We start from the raw sequence: 14,316 nt of genomic DNA, 5'->3' as shown, positions 1-14,316 counted from the left end.
GCTATTAAGAAACCAGATATGCAGGGAGATGAGGGGGGAGGAGGAGGGATTCATTTCTGTAAATGAATTGGGGCCAGATAGTCTTTCATAAACTCCCAACCTAGGACCTGTGCAGCTTTCCTGTATGAAAATTAGTACTAATTTTGTTTTATTCTCCAAAAGATATTATACTTAAGCTATTTCTAAAACTACTTCTTAGATTGAAAGACGAAAATGGCTACGAACCCTGCAAGACTTCCTTAGGCACTGACGCTGCCCATCTCAACTCTTCCCTGACTCACCTGCACAAGCTCCTGTTGACGCTCCACCTGACCACATGATAAGGAAAGAGGAAGCTGGGGCCACCTTTTGAGTAAAATGCCTTTGGACTCTTTCCAGATTGGCAAACTTGTCTTTCCCTTCTTAGGTTCACAGATGCCATTGGGAACCCATGGGGAACCCAGAAGCACTGCTCACCACTCAGCTTGTAGCCCCGGTAAATTTAGCTGCACTGTGAATGTGCCCATGACAGTGTTTGAGTTCTCCAACTCCCAGAGTTTTGTGTTTGTTTGTTTGTTTGACAGTTTATCAGCTCAAACCAAACACTTAACACAACTACAAACTCATCTTACTTGACTTTCTGTTACATATCTTTTTGATCTTATGCTGTTCTAAGCTGCCATTATTTCTTGTATTTATTCTTTATCCTGAAAATAGAATACCTGTTCTCCTATCCTCTCTTTTCGTGTACGGTGAAACTGTATTTGATCATGTGCAGTGGTCCAATCACCTAATATCTACAATATTGAGGAAAGTTGGAAAGCTTTTCAGATTTATAGGTGTTGGAGCGATATGATGACAGAATTTCAGAAATAGCCTCTTCCCACTTATGGGGCTCGAGATGGAATAAGCTTTCAGAGTTGTGACAGAGATCGACTTTTATGAGAAGACATCCCATGCTTTATGGTCTTGAAGAAGAAATGTTGCCTGAGGTGAAGACAAGGTCAGTATTTACACCAAAGAAATATGCCTGAGGGTAAATATCTCTGTGGTATTTTCTCCATTCAAGAGTGTGACTATAAAATGGTAATTGTGGGTTTAGTTTCCTTTTAGCTGTATTAAGCCCAAGGACTGAGGCACAAGGAGGGAGAGGAGAGGGAAGAGAGAGGAAGAATGAGTCTCCACAAGTTCTATATATTGAAGGAAGTGGTTCATCATTGAAGGCAGTGAATTGCCCATTGATTCAACAAGTATTTATAGCATGGACTCTGTCTCAGGGCCTGGGCTGGGTTCTAGAGATAAAACAGGGAATGAAGTAGAAATAGCTTCTTTTTCTCCTGAAGCTCTTGGCATAGTAAGGCAGAAAAGACATTGAAAATCATTGTAAAGGGAAGGCTTATTATGAAAAAGAAAGTTGAGGTGGCCACTATGGGAACATAGGATAATGGGTCCTGACCTAATTGGAGGGGAGAACAGACATATGGTGGGGGGTGGGGGGGGAGTAGAAACAGCCTCCTATGGAACTGAAGTTGTAACAGTGTAGCCAGGCAAAGGGTAGGTAGAGTCTGGGAGTGACAGAGAAAGAGAAGTTGAAACAGAGACCAGCGTGCTGTTCTAGTCCTTTAGAGGTGTTGGTATACTGTTGTCCACAGGCCAAATGGGGCCACAGCCTGTTTTTGTAAATAAAGTTTTATTGGAACCCAGCCGTGCATATTCACTTACGTATGATCTAAGGCCATTGTCACACTGCAACGCCGGAGTCGAGTTGTTACAAAAGAGACTGTGTGGCCTGGGAAACCTAAAATATTTACTACCCGGCCTTGTACTGAAAACAAGTTTGCCAACCTCTAGTCTAGAGCAAGTGATTTAGTTACATTAGTAATACTAGATGCTGTAACAAACCACTCCAAAATCTCAGCTAGTTATCTGATAAAAGTTTCTCTCTCATATCACAGCTCTTTGAGCAGCTGACCTGGGTGGCTCTTGTCCAAGTAGTGAAGCAGGAGCTCAACTTGAGGTTCTACAACCCAGCTGTGCAGATGGGGAGCAGAAAACAGAGTCAAAGATGTGAAATGCTTTAGGGGCCAGGTCTGGGAATATTGCATATCACTTCCACTCCCATCCTGTTGGTCATATGGTCCCACTGAAATCCCAGGGAAGGCTGAGAAAGGAAGTTTTCTGTGTGCTTGGGAAGAAAAGGAAATGCTTTGGGGAATACATAGCAAGCAATGCCTCTGCCACAGCCAACAAGACATATTTAAGGAACTGGAGAGACTTCCCCGGTGGCACAGTGGTTAAGACTCCACACTCTCAATGCAGGGGGCCTGCGTGCGATCCCTGGTCAGGGAACTAGATCCCACATGCATGCTGTAACTAAGAGTTCGCATGCCACAACTAAGGAGTCTGTGAGCCACACCTAAGGATCCCACCTGCCACAACTAAGACCCGGTGCAACTAAATTAATTAATTAATTAATTAATTATTTTTTAAAAGGAACTGGAAAAAAAGTCCTGTGTGGTTGAATTTAGGTGGCACAAGATGAGGCTGATATTTAAGCAAAGGCCAGATTGTGGAGGCCTTGTAAACCACAAAGACTTTAGATTTTAACCCAGCTCTGAATTACCGGTTGTAATACTCTGATGAGTTATGTCACCCAGCTAATCTGGTTCTCTGCTTCTTCATCTGTGAAGAGAAGATGGCACTACCTACTTTACAGAATTGGGTGGACACAAAGACATAAGGTATGTAGAGCTCTTAGACTATCATACAGCTAGCATATAGTAAGCATGCAATAAATTGTAGTTATTACCATCAAAACAGAAGAAACACCCACCTCCCTTCCCCCAAACCAATCCTTCCCACCCACAGTCCCCAAACTGCAAGAAGACTCTGCTGAGTATCATCAAGCCTTATCCCATAAGAAAGATAATTGAGGGACTTCCCTGGTGACGCAGTGGTTAAGAATCCACCTGCCAATGCAGGGGACACGGGTTCGATTAGTTGCTGTGGAGCAACTAAGCTCACGTGCCATAACTACTGAGCCCATGAGCCACAACCACTGAGCCCACACACCTAGAACCTGTGCTCCGCAACAAGAGAATCCACTGCAATGAGAAGCCCACGCACCGCAACAAAGAGTAGCCCCCGCTCGCCGCAACTAGAGAAGCCTGTGAGCAGCAACGAAGACCCAACGCAGCCAAAAATTAATAAATAAATAATTTTTTTAAAAAAAGAAAGATAATTGAAACACTCGGAATCATTTTTCTACCATTTCATTGGCCTCTTCATATTTGCTACCATCTTTTCAAGGACATATTAGCCTAGAGAACAATCAGGTTCCCTCGACCCAGAGTAACTATTTTGTGAACTAAAATAATTGCTTTCGAAAATCCTTCCCCTTTCCTGGATCCAGAGAAGATGTCAAATGAAGCCCAGAAAATACATGTGTGTGTGTGTGTGTGTGTGTGTGTGTGTGTGTGTGTGTGTATACACACACACACACACAACTGAATAGGGCAAGGTTGGAGTGGTAAGACCCCAGCTCCTCACATACACCTAACACCCCGCACCTCTATTCCCATCCAAAGGGTATCGGCCTCAGAGTCCATCTTGGCCTTCATACTTCCTGAATCATTTTAAAGAAATGCTCCTGGCCCAAGGTCTCCATACTCTGGAGGAAGAAGAGTTTTTCCCGAGTCAAGAAAATACACTGAAAACAAGAAAGGAAAGATAGAATAATGTGGAGAAATAGCAAAAATTATTTGAAAAATAAGAGAAATGAGAAAGGATGGTACAAGCAAATATTAAAATATTTTATGGAGCTATGGCACGGTACTTACACAAGAAGAGATAGACATCAATGGAGTAAAATACAAAAGTAAGAATTTAATATTTGCAACATAATTCAATGAGGAAAAAGGAAGCTCATAAATTAAATTATAGTAGTATGTTATTATAAATTTGGAGGAAAATATACCCTCACACACACACACACACACACACACAAACATGCACACACGCACACGCACAGGAAGCTGGAATGTGTAGTGATTAAGGTAGCAGCATCTATAGTCAGCATGCCTGGGATTAAATCCTAGATCAACAATTTATTCAGTTGTGTTATTTAATCTTGCAAATTACACAATCTCTTTGTGCTGAGTTTTCTTTGTATATTCAGTGGGGGTGATAATATTCACTTATTAATGATGAGGATTACTGAGTTAAAACATGTGAAGCACTTAGAAGAGATTCTAACACACAGTAAGCACTCAATGTATTGATATGTTAGTCATTGTGATGGGGGGAAATCATAATAAAAAATTCACTTTCATTTCCTCATATTCTACTCTACATTTATTTCATTGTGTGATATGAATATGGTTCTTAGTGATTAAATAAATGAACAAGACACAGACCTGTCTTTGGAGAGGGGAGCTTGCAATCTAATATCAGTTAGAAATGTGTCTGCTCATTCTCCTCCTTCAAAGGTGAGTTTTTGGGCACAACTGGAGTTGCCCAGCACAGCTCAAACATATTGCAGACCTAATTTCTCGTTCACATCACTGGAAATGCATTCTGCAATAAATTCGTTTTGTTCTATATATATGTTGTCATTCATCATTGCAATACTGTTCTTGTGGGAAAACAGATTATGAATAGTGTAATAACTACGACTAATAATAAACAAGGCTATTTGTGTCTTGCTCTAATGGAAATAAATCAGCCAGAAGTTGCATTCCCGGCTCCACCCCCAACCCCCAAAGAGAGTTATCTATTACTGGAAAGTATCTGAAATTTTAAAAATTTGACTGCCTCTCCCCAAATCAAGACAAATTACAGCAACACTGCAGAAGATTTCCAAATATTTCAGTATCTTTGCAGAGAACATAGGATACGTCCCAATGCCTAGCTCCGTGATTCATCAAAAGTGTCTGTAGCAAGTAACACGTTGAGATATCCTCCTTCCGGCTTTGACTCTCTTTCACTTTACTTTAGTACCCTTTACGCTGTTACTTGACCAGAACCATTGTTCCCTTGGCATTAGGGAAACAACTCTTCCCCATCCTCTGAATTTTGATGGGAGATGAGCTTCTGAACCACACCACCTGTCTTTCCATCAAGTTTATGCTCTTTCTCTTGAGGACTCCAAGGTGGGATTCAGGGTAGTGGAGAAAGCAGTAAGCTAGGTTAGTGGGCTAGCGGGGAAGACCTTGCCTCTCACCCAGCTCATAATTCTCTGGGCCTTGGCATCCTTGTGCTGAAAGGAGAGGGTATGTTAGAACTCTCTTTTAAATCATTCCCAAATTTGGCACCCTGTGAAATGAACTTTCTGCACATTTTCATCCTTAGCCTGAACCTGGGTCAATCATTTGTCCAGCTATCTATCAATACTTTGGAAGACTAACCCTCACCTCAGTCCACGTAGTTCTCTCTGAGTGAAAGTCTACCCAACAATTTATCTCTCCCAGCTTCAACATGGTCCTAACATCATGTTGCCTTGAGTCCCAATCTGCATGTCTTGATATCTCTCCATTCACTCTGGAACTGCTGCAACAAGACAACTGGTAACTTCCAGCTAGTCACTCAGCAACTCTTCTAGGAGTCTGTTTCCCATTTAAAAATAAAGATAATATCACCTATTCTCAATTCACAGGATTATTATGACTTGGGGAGAAAAACTGAATGAATTGTGAAAAGTGCTATATGTACAAGTGAAAATGAAATGGGAACCATTATTAGAATTACTTTCCCTAAAAGCTGAAAGGCACCTATCAGCCACATAAGGATGTATTTAATATTATTATTATTATCACAGAATTAATAACATTAAATTCTTGTTGCTCTTAGGGTTTGAAAACTTATTTTATGCTTTGACTGTGCATTGGAAATCTACAAACGCTATGACCTGACACTGACTAAATGTGCCCTATTGCTTTCCTATACCAATCCTCTGAGTGGCTGGCCATACCTGAAGAAAATTGCCTTTGCCTTTTAATGTAATTACGCTGCAGTTACAAAGTGCATGTAATATTGCTAAGGCTGACCTTGTAAATTAAACCTATCCGTTTCTCATTGCAGAAAAAAAAACTAACCAAACAAAACATACCAAAAACATGGCATGATTCTGAGCCCAATGAAATGTTGATGGAAATCCCATCTCTCACATTTTTAGTGGTCACCTTTCACCATGCCACAAACATTTATCACTCTCTCTTTGTTTATATGCTCTTGGTTTTGTTCACAAACTTGTCACACTCTTTTCACATTATAGGATTAATTTTCCTCCTTCTTTCAACCTAGGAAGGAGTGAATTGATGCAAGCTTATCAATAAAATAATATTTGCAAGTGAATTTATATGCATCATTGAATTGCAATTGATTTAACTCTTCCTATCTCTCTCCTCTTTGCTGCCACACTCCTTCAGAAAGTATTCTGCAAGAGCTTCCCAAGTGCTTCTTGGAAAGGTGACCCAAAGGTCATCAACGACCACATAATCGACAGATTTAATGATCTCTTTATCATACCTATCCTACTTGATCTGCAATTTTTGATATGAATGACCACGCCTTCAGTCTGAAACTCTCTCCTCCCTTGGTTTTCTTAACAGGCATCCACTTGCCTAATACCCATTACACCTCACCTTCTTTGGTTTCAGCAGGCTTGCACTTTGTGGGACAAAAAAGGAATCAATGAGTCCCCCACTTACGGAGGTCAGCCCAATCTCTATATTCTATGCTAGCGATCAGTTCAGAAACCCAAGCATAATGCAACCAGGATATGGAATTCCACTGGCCAGAGAGATTGGCTCAAGAATAGGTATGTCAATCCAATGAAAGGTAACTGCAAGATTGATGGGAATTGGGAAGAGAAGTTTCCTCCTTTTTGAGATAGAACTGGAAGAAAGTCCTTGGTTGTACATGGATGGGAAATCTGAAACTGCCACAGCCGTCTTCCTAGCAGTCCAGTGATGTACCCACCACCCAGAGGAGGACATTTCTGAGACAGTCAGAAAGAAATGGAGCTGGATTTGTGACTAAAACACCTGCTCTCTGTTCTACTTACCTCTGGAGTTTTGGGATGTTATTGTCGTTAACTGAGCAGATAAGTCTACTTGATCATAATACTCATTTTGAGTTTGTTTGTTAATAGCAGCTGAAAGCATCATGACTAACACGATTTCCACAACACTGTTCCCTTCATTGTCTTCCTACCACATAAATAATTCTTTCTAACCATGTCTTATACTAGTTCCTCTCTTCCATCCATCCCTTACATATGTCTTATACTAGCTCCTCTCTTCCAGCCATCCCCCAGAGTTCTGTTCTTAGACTTTTCTTTATTCTCTTTACTCAACTCTCACTTTCTTTAATGACTCCAAAATCAATAACACCAGCCCAGACTTTTCTTCTGAGCTTAAGACACAGATTTTCAATTACTTCCTGTGTATCTTCTCTTTAAATGTTCCATCACGGGTAAGCTGAATATCTCTAACACTGCATGCAAGCTTTTCCCCTACTACCCTTTTCATGTATGTCATAGCCTAGTTATACAGCATCACCATGACTCTAACCTTCAAAACCAGAAGCTTCATTTTCCTCCTTGGTTGCTCCCTGTTTACTATCCTTCACAATCATTATAAGGTCCTGCCAATTCTAAGCTCATAAATATCTCCTCCTTCTTTGTAGGGCACACCCCCCCCTATTGGCCAAGTTCATTATCTCATCATTTTCATCTGAACTTGACTTTAGCTGTCCTTTCTCCTCCAGTCCATCCTCTACAGTGCTACCAGTTATTCCTCTTAAATGTAGACTCATGTGCAAGTGTAAAGTGTCATTTCCTTGCCTAACATTATGCAATAGATTCCCATTACCTGCAGAATAAAGCTTAGAGAACTCAGCTGACTCTACAAAGCCTTCCCCAATGACGTCAGAGCTGACCTATTCAATCTGACCCTCAATCACTCCCTACAGATTAAGCCAGTCCTTGGTGTCCCCCAAATAAGCACAGACCTATCCTATGCCTCTCATTTCCTTCTGCCTTGAATACTCTTCCCTTGTTTCTGAAGCAGGTGTATTCCTGCTTATCTTTCAAGGCCCAGATAAAACGTCATCCATTCTAGAAAAGTTTCCTGAATTCCCAGGCAAATTTCACTACTCCCTCATCTTTTATAACTCTAGGAATATAACATTAACACTGCAACATATACTATAATAGACTAATGTTCATTAACACATGCTACACCTCCCCTGGTTTCTTATTCCTTAAACCTCCCCTGGTTTCTTATGAACCAAGGTTTTTGGTTTTTAAATCTTTAGGAGGCACTGCATCATCTGACACATAACAGATGTTCAAAAATTATTTTTCAAATGAAAAAATGAAGGGGAAAAAAGGAAAATCACGGGATTAGTGGGTTAGACATAGTGTAACTTCCCTAGATTCAGTTTCCTCATCTGTAAAATGAGACAGGTTTAGATGAACCTGTGTGCTTCTTCCTGCTTTAAAACATTCCCATACTTCATGAAAATATCACTCAGAGCAACCCAGTGATTCTTTCATGATAGAATAACATAATATTAAATTTCACAAACTGTACTCTGGTCAATCAAGTATGAATTCAAAGATGGAAAGATTCTTTTTCTTTTTCTTAAAATGTGTTCTCCAGTTCCTGGATGAAATGTGTTAGTTCTGGAAAGAAGCCAATTCTAGGCTTGGGGAAGAGTTAAGAGCCAATAGAGACATTACTTTTAATTATATTAAAAGCATCTTGTAAATTTCCCATCAGTTATAACATAATTTCTCTCCATTAATCATTGAAGGACAAGTGCTGGTAGTCCGGCCTATTGGGGCTAAAATGTGGATATAGAATATTATCCGAATCTCTTCAAGTCTTGTCAGTCTAAGAGACACAAATACACAAACATACAAGTACACACACACACACACACACATATATACACACAAACACATATACACACAAACACACACTCATCCAAAGAAAGATAGGGTTTGAAATTAAAAAGTAGTTTGATGTAAGGAGGGGGAAAGTGGGCGAGTATACATCGATAGGACATTTGGGATAAGGGATTCAAGTCAATAATGGATGCTAATTATAGAAACTGAAGTCAGCTACACATTTCTTCTTTGGGGCCAGGCAGTGGGATAGGTAGCAGGGTCATGCTGAAAAATCAAGTCACAAGGTCTAATTCTGGCTCTGCCATTAACATCTTCTGTGACCTCGGTTAAGTCAATTCTTCTCCAGGATCTATTCTTGGACCAGGTTAGCCGCTCAAAAATCTACCTATTTATTGCAGTGTGGTTCCTCCCAGAATTAACCTTCACTGACATTCACTCTCAATGATATGCTCTTGGTTTTTATGAAAGGCCATTACAAAAAAAACAAATAATGTAAATTATTCTGAGTGTTCTAATAATATGAATTATTTTACTTCTAATATAAGTATAAATCTATACACAGGCACTGGAGATGATATTTATTTTCTCTTTATGAAATTTCCACATGAAAAAAATTCTCATAGAATTTAATTGGAGGAAAACTGCCTCTTCTTCCTGAAACTTACCACAGCAGTTATATGTTAGTATGTTTCACATTTTTCCTGCTACCAGAATGCCCAAAGCCTCTTTTTTCTTTCTCTTTTGACTTAAACTCTAATAACAAAAATAATATAGTCTTATTATATATATATAATTCTGCAATCCAAAGTTAATTATATTAACATTTTAATACACGCCCATTAAGTTTTCTTGTGGGTAATTTTGAGATCACTCTACACATGCAATTTTGTGTGCCTCTTTTTTTGCACAACATCATGTTAGCATTTTCCCATATCGATAGCAAAATTGCTTCATGGGGCTTTTGGTTTTTGGTTTTTCATTTTTAAAAATTTATTCTATGCTTATTTTAGTTTTGTTTCCAGGAAAGTATCAGTAAATTTGGTTGAATAATTCTTTTGGATATAGCCTTTTTTCCCCATGTCCTTGTTAAACTTGTTATTTTCTGGGTTTTTTAAATTAAAGTATCGTTGACTTCCAATGTTGTGTTAGTTTCTGGTGTACAGCAACAGCAGTATATATGTTCTTTCTCATATTCTTTTCCAGTATAGGTTATTAAAAAATACTGAAATATAGTTCCCTGCGCTATCCAATAGGACCTTTTTGTTTATCTCTTTTATATATAGTAGTTTGTGTCTGCTAATCCCAAACTCCTGGGTGTGGCCCTGCCTCTCAGCTGTACTCTTCGGCAGTCCACCTCTAGCTATCTTAGCATCAGCCTTCTCACGTGATCTCCATCGTGTGTTGCCCCAAGCATGGACACGGATCCCGCCATGAATTCCAAAACAGAGCCGAGTTCAGGCTGTCACATACCATACAATAACCTTTGGCTGAAAGCTGGGTGAAGACATAAGGGGGTTATAACACACACACGTGTACACACACACACACACACACACACACACACACCCCTTACAGAACCACCTTCCCTTTTTGCCCCCAGCTCCCAAGATGCCAGCACTAGGCAACCAGCGCCTCCTCTTGGGAAATCTGGGAACCACAGGCCCCTCCTTCCAACTCAGAGACCCCAGGACCAGCTGAGCAGTGGCCCCTCCTCAGAGGTCTGACTTCCATCTCCATGGGGCTCCTCCTTTAATGATTTAAATTTTAACTATTCCAACCTCTTCTCTGTGTGGCCTCAGCCCTAGAGGTGATAGCTGCTTCTTTTGGTTGCTACCCCCGTGAAACCCTTTAGGTCACCTAGTTAACAACTTTCGGCCTAACTGATAATTCTTTCTGTGAAATTCTCTCAGTCAAGGAACTGTTCTGGTTCTGCCTCCTGGCTGGGCCCTGGCTGAAGAACGGCAGAGCTGAGATTCAAACCCACGCAGGTAGGTGTCAGAGGCTCTGGCCCACCACCCGGTAGGGAAAAACACCAACAAAAAGTAAAGCAAGTATTTTCCTTCCGCTGTCATCACCGGCCAGCCTCTCCTCACCCGGAATCTCAGAGACGCTATTTCACCCATGAGAGAGGCAACTTCTGACCAATTCAGCGCCTCCTTGCTTCCAGTCTAACACAGGATCTGGGCCCTAACTCTGCAGAACCTACAGGGTGTTCTTCCAGAACAAAAGAAGTGTCAGCCCCCAAAGTGCAGTCAAGGCTCCAGCTCTAACAGCACAAGGCAACAGTGACATTTTGAAAAGAAAGCTGTTGTTTTTCTTAGGTTTCACATACCTGGGCCCCAATTCCTTCCGGGAGTGCAAGGTCAGTGGCTGTGCTTCTCAAGAGCCTCTTCAAGGGGAAACACACTTTGAAGCACAAGATGTGATAAGTGGGACAGCCTGAAACGGGGCGGCAGAGACCTAGTCCCACCACACCCCACCCTCACTCCCCCTGAAAGCAAACACTCGTGGTCATGGCAGTTTTCCCTGGAATATTTACTCAATTCATTAAAGCTGCTTTGGCAGCAAATAACTGAAATGAAATGAATAATTCAAGCTAGCCTAAGCACGAACTTGGTTATTTGAACTCAGTGGTGTATCACAAAACCTCAGGGCAGATTTGAACGCTGCCGGACTTAGAAAGGGATGAGAAGCAGGCACTAAGAAGGCAGCTGGACTCTTTTCTCCCTCATTTTCCCTCCTGATGCTCTGATTTTTTAGGTCCATGTCATTCTCTCTCTTCTCAGCAGCTTTTCCAGCACACGTCTGCTCTTACGTGAGTAAGCCCGCTTATGGGTAAGTCCCTAGAGGGACTAAACCTCTCTCTGGGTCCTAGGTCAGGGGTCCACTCCTGTTCCAATCTACTGCTTAGGGGGTCAAGTTGATGTTTTACAAAATAGGGAGCCAAGTTCTTTATTTGGGGAGGCAGTGGGCAGGAAAGGAGCGATCAGTAATTCAGCTAGGCTCTCCCTCTGACCATGAGGTTTCTACTGCTCTTATCGTGAATATCTAGTGCTTATCTATTATTCAATTCCGTGGCAGATATTAATTTTCAGGAAAAAAAATCATTCACTAACTGTCATCAGCTGTAATCTTCCAAATGCTTAAAGAAAATTAAATTTCTAACTAATACTGGAGTCCGTGATACAGCTACCTTGCTTCAAAAGTTAGGGAAGGACAAAACAGAAAGTATAACAGAAGAGGAAAGGTTTACCAAGGAATTAGGTACCCTGTGGGCATAGTAAACGTTAAGCCAGATTTATTGTTATTATAATAGGTACAATAGCATAGTATCACAAGTAAAATACTTAATATGATTATAATGTTTATAGCACGGCATATAACGTGCCGTTTATAATACGGCAAAGAGCTTTGGGTAAGGCGAGAGGGAGGTGGGTAATGGTGATCGTGTCCTTGCTGAAAACCCCCCTAGGTGTTCGCATCGCTGAGCAAGAGGAGACCTATCTCCTGGGGGTTGTTCCCGAGGCCCAGACAAGGGCACAGGCCATTCTGAATGACTGAGTCTTCCAGCCCTGGGAGGGCGTTCTTCAGGCCAAGTTCATTCATTTCCAACCTAGGCCTCCCCAGCCGCGTCTTCTGCCTCCTAGACCTACACACCCCAGCGGGCACAGTCGGCGCCCTTGGGACGCTGTTTCGTCACCAGGCGGGACCTGGTCTGCTCAGGTGAATCCGCCTTCCTTATCATATAACCCACCTCAGTGAGGGAACCTGGCGGCTGGCTGCCCCCCTCTGGGCACCCGGGCACAGTTTGGAGCCATCTGCCCCAATGCCATTCCAGCCCAAGTAGCATCATCTCAGATCCTCACTCGGTTCTGTCATATGACTCACCCGCTTCGCCCTGAATGAACACCTGCACGGCTCCCTTCGTCTTGGCTTCTCTCATCAGGGGCGGGAGAGGTGACAGCTGTCAGGATAAAGATGAGGTGACAAGTTAGACTGTGAGGGGCCTCCCAGTGCCTGAACGCAAGCCCCAGCCCAGTGGTTCATCCTTGTTCAGTTGGGGAGGAAGAAGGTTTCCTCCACCCTTCTTGGTGCTTCTGGTCGGATTAAATTGGATTTAATTTAAGGATTAAATTGACGCGAGACAGATTAAAAGCTGAATGACGTGGATCCATGGGAGAGACCCAGGAAAACAGAGTAACTCACCAAAATGGCTGAAGCCCTCACCTGAAACACCGTCTTCAGCTAAAGGCAAAAGAGGCTGTTGGGGGTAGTGGTTTGGGACTTGGAAGGGGAGGAAGGCAATGCACATGGAGGTGGAAAAGCACATGTCTGGTAGATGTTTGCAGTGGGACCCAGCGTGGACCCTGATCCCTCGGTATTTCCCCCACCACACGGAGCCCACACGCTCTGCTGACGTCTCTGCTGACAGCTCTATTCCGGGAACAGGCCCGCTACGCAAATTCTTTTAGGCAGTTAGGGAGAAGGTCAAAGTTTCTTCTGGAGTCTTTTGGCCCTTAATTGTTCCCACTCCCCTCAAAATAATCTGCATAACAAAGGGGCATTTTGGAGTGGCTACAGTTTCAAATCAGCATCTTTCCAAGTTTATAGTTAAAGAGATCAAGCTCAGACATTTTACTAGTAAGGAAAAGATGAAAAGAAAAGGAAGAAAGGAAGAAAGAAAGAAAGGAAGGAAGAAGGAAGGAAGGAAGGAAGGAAGGAAGGAAGGAAGGAAGGAAGGAAGGAAGGAAGAAAGAAAGGAAGGAAGAAAGGAAGAAAGGAAGGAAGGAAGAAAAATTATACGATATATACGTATCATATATATTTATATATCATATATTATATATGTATATATGATACAAATATGTACATAATATATATGTGTCATATATTAAGTATATATATGATGTACATACATACACATTTACATATATTTGTGTGTGGGTAGGTGTGAGTACTGTTTCAAGAGGTCTGTAAAATTCTGTTGTTATGAACTATATTGTCCCCAAGGAAAGAGCCACCCCTATCCACTTTCAAGCCAACATCACAGGATTACATGAGTGAAAGCCTAGGGCCCCACACCAAAAGAAGCAAAAAAAGACAGAATGGTCAACTTATATCATAATAATAACAGTAATTACTTCCATTTGTGAATTTTTACTGAACACCAGACACTCTGCTCAGGGTCTTATTCAATTCTTTCCTTTACTCCGCACTAGAATCCTAGGAGTTAATTCTACCAGTATCTGCATTTTATAAAAGAGGAAATGAAAATTTAAAGATCAAATTACTTGCAGGGTCACAGAGCTAGTAGGAGGGAGGCTTCCAACTTCTCCCTTGCTGTGAGTAAGATGCCTGTCTTCTTCCTCCGTTTATACCAAGTTTGACCCACCAATCGGGGGCGTCCTGAATAAGCCCGGCAC

At 41.7% G+C, this 14,316-nt stretch overlaps 1 protein-coding gene across 1 annotated transcript in view; it reads right to left on the bottom strand.

The window, feature by feature from the left end:
• FUT10 (fucosyltransferase 10) overlaps positions 1-14,316 on the bottom strand; it is a 259,413-nt gene that overhangs the window by 87,921 nt on the left and 157,176 nt on the right. The window contains exon 6 of the transcript XR_014258323.1: positions 12,782-12,857. The gene's annotated coding sequence lies outside the window, so the exon portion shown is untranslated. The remainder of the gene's footprint in view (positions 1-12,781; positions 12,858-14,316) is intronic.

This window comes from Balaenoptera physalus (genome assembly GCF_965194825.1).
Source record: "Balaenoptera physalus genome assembly, chromosome: 21".
Lineage (NCBI taxonomy): Eukaryota > Metazoa > Chordata > Mammalia > Artiodactyla > Balaenopteridae > Balaenoptera > Balaenoptera physalus.
This window is presented reverse-complemented; position numbering and strand designations above follow the sequence as displayed.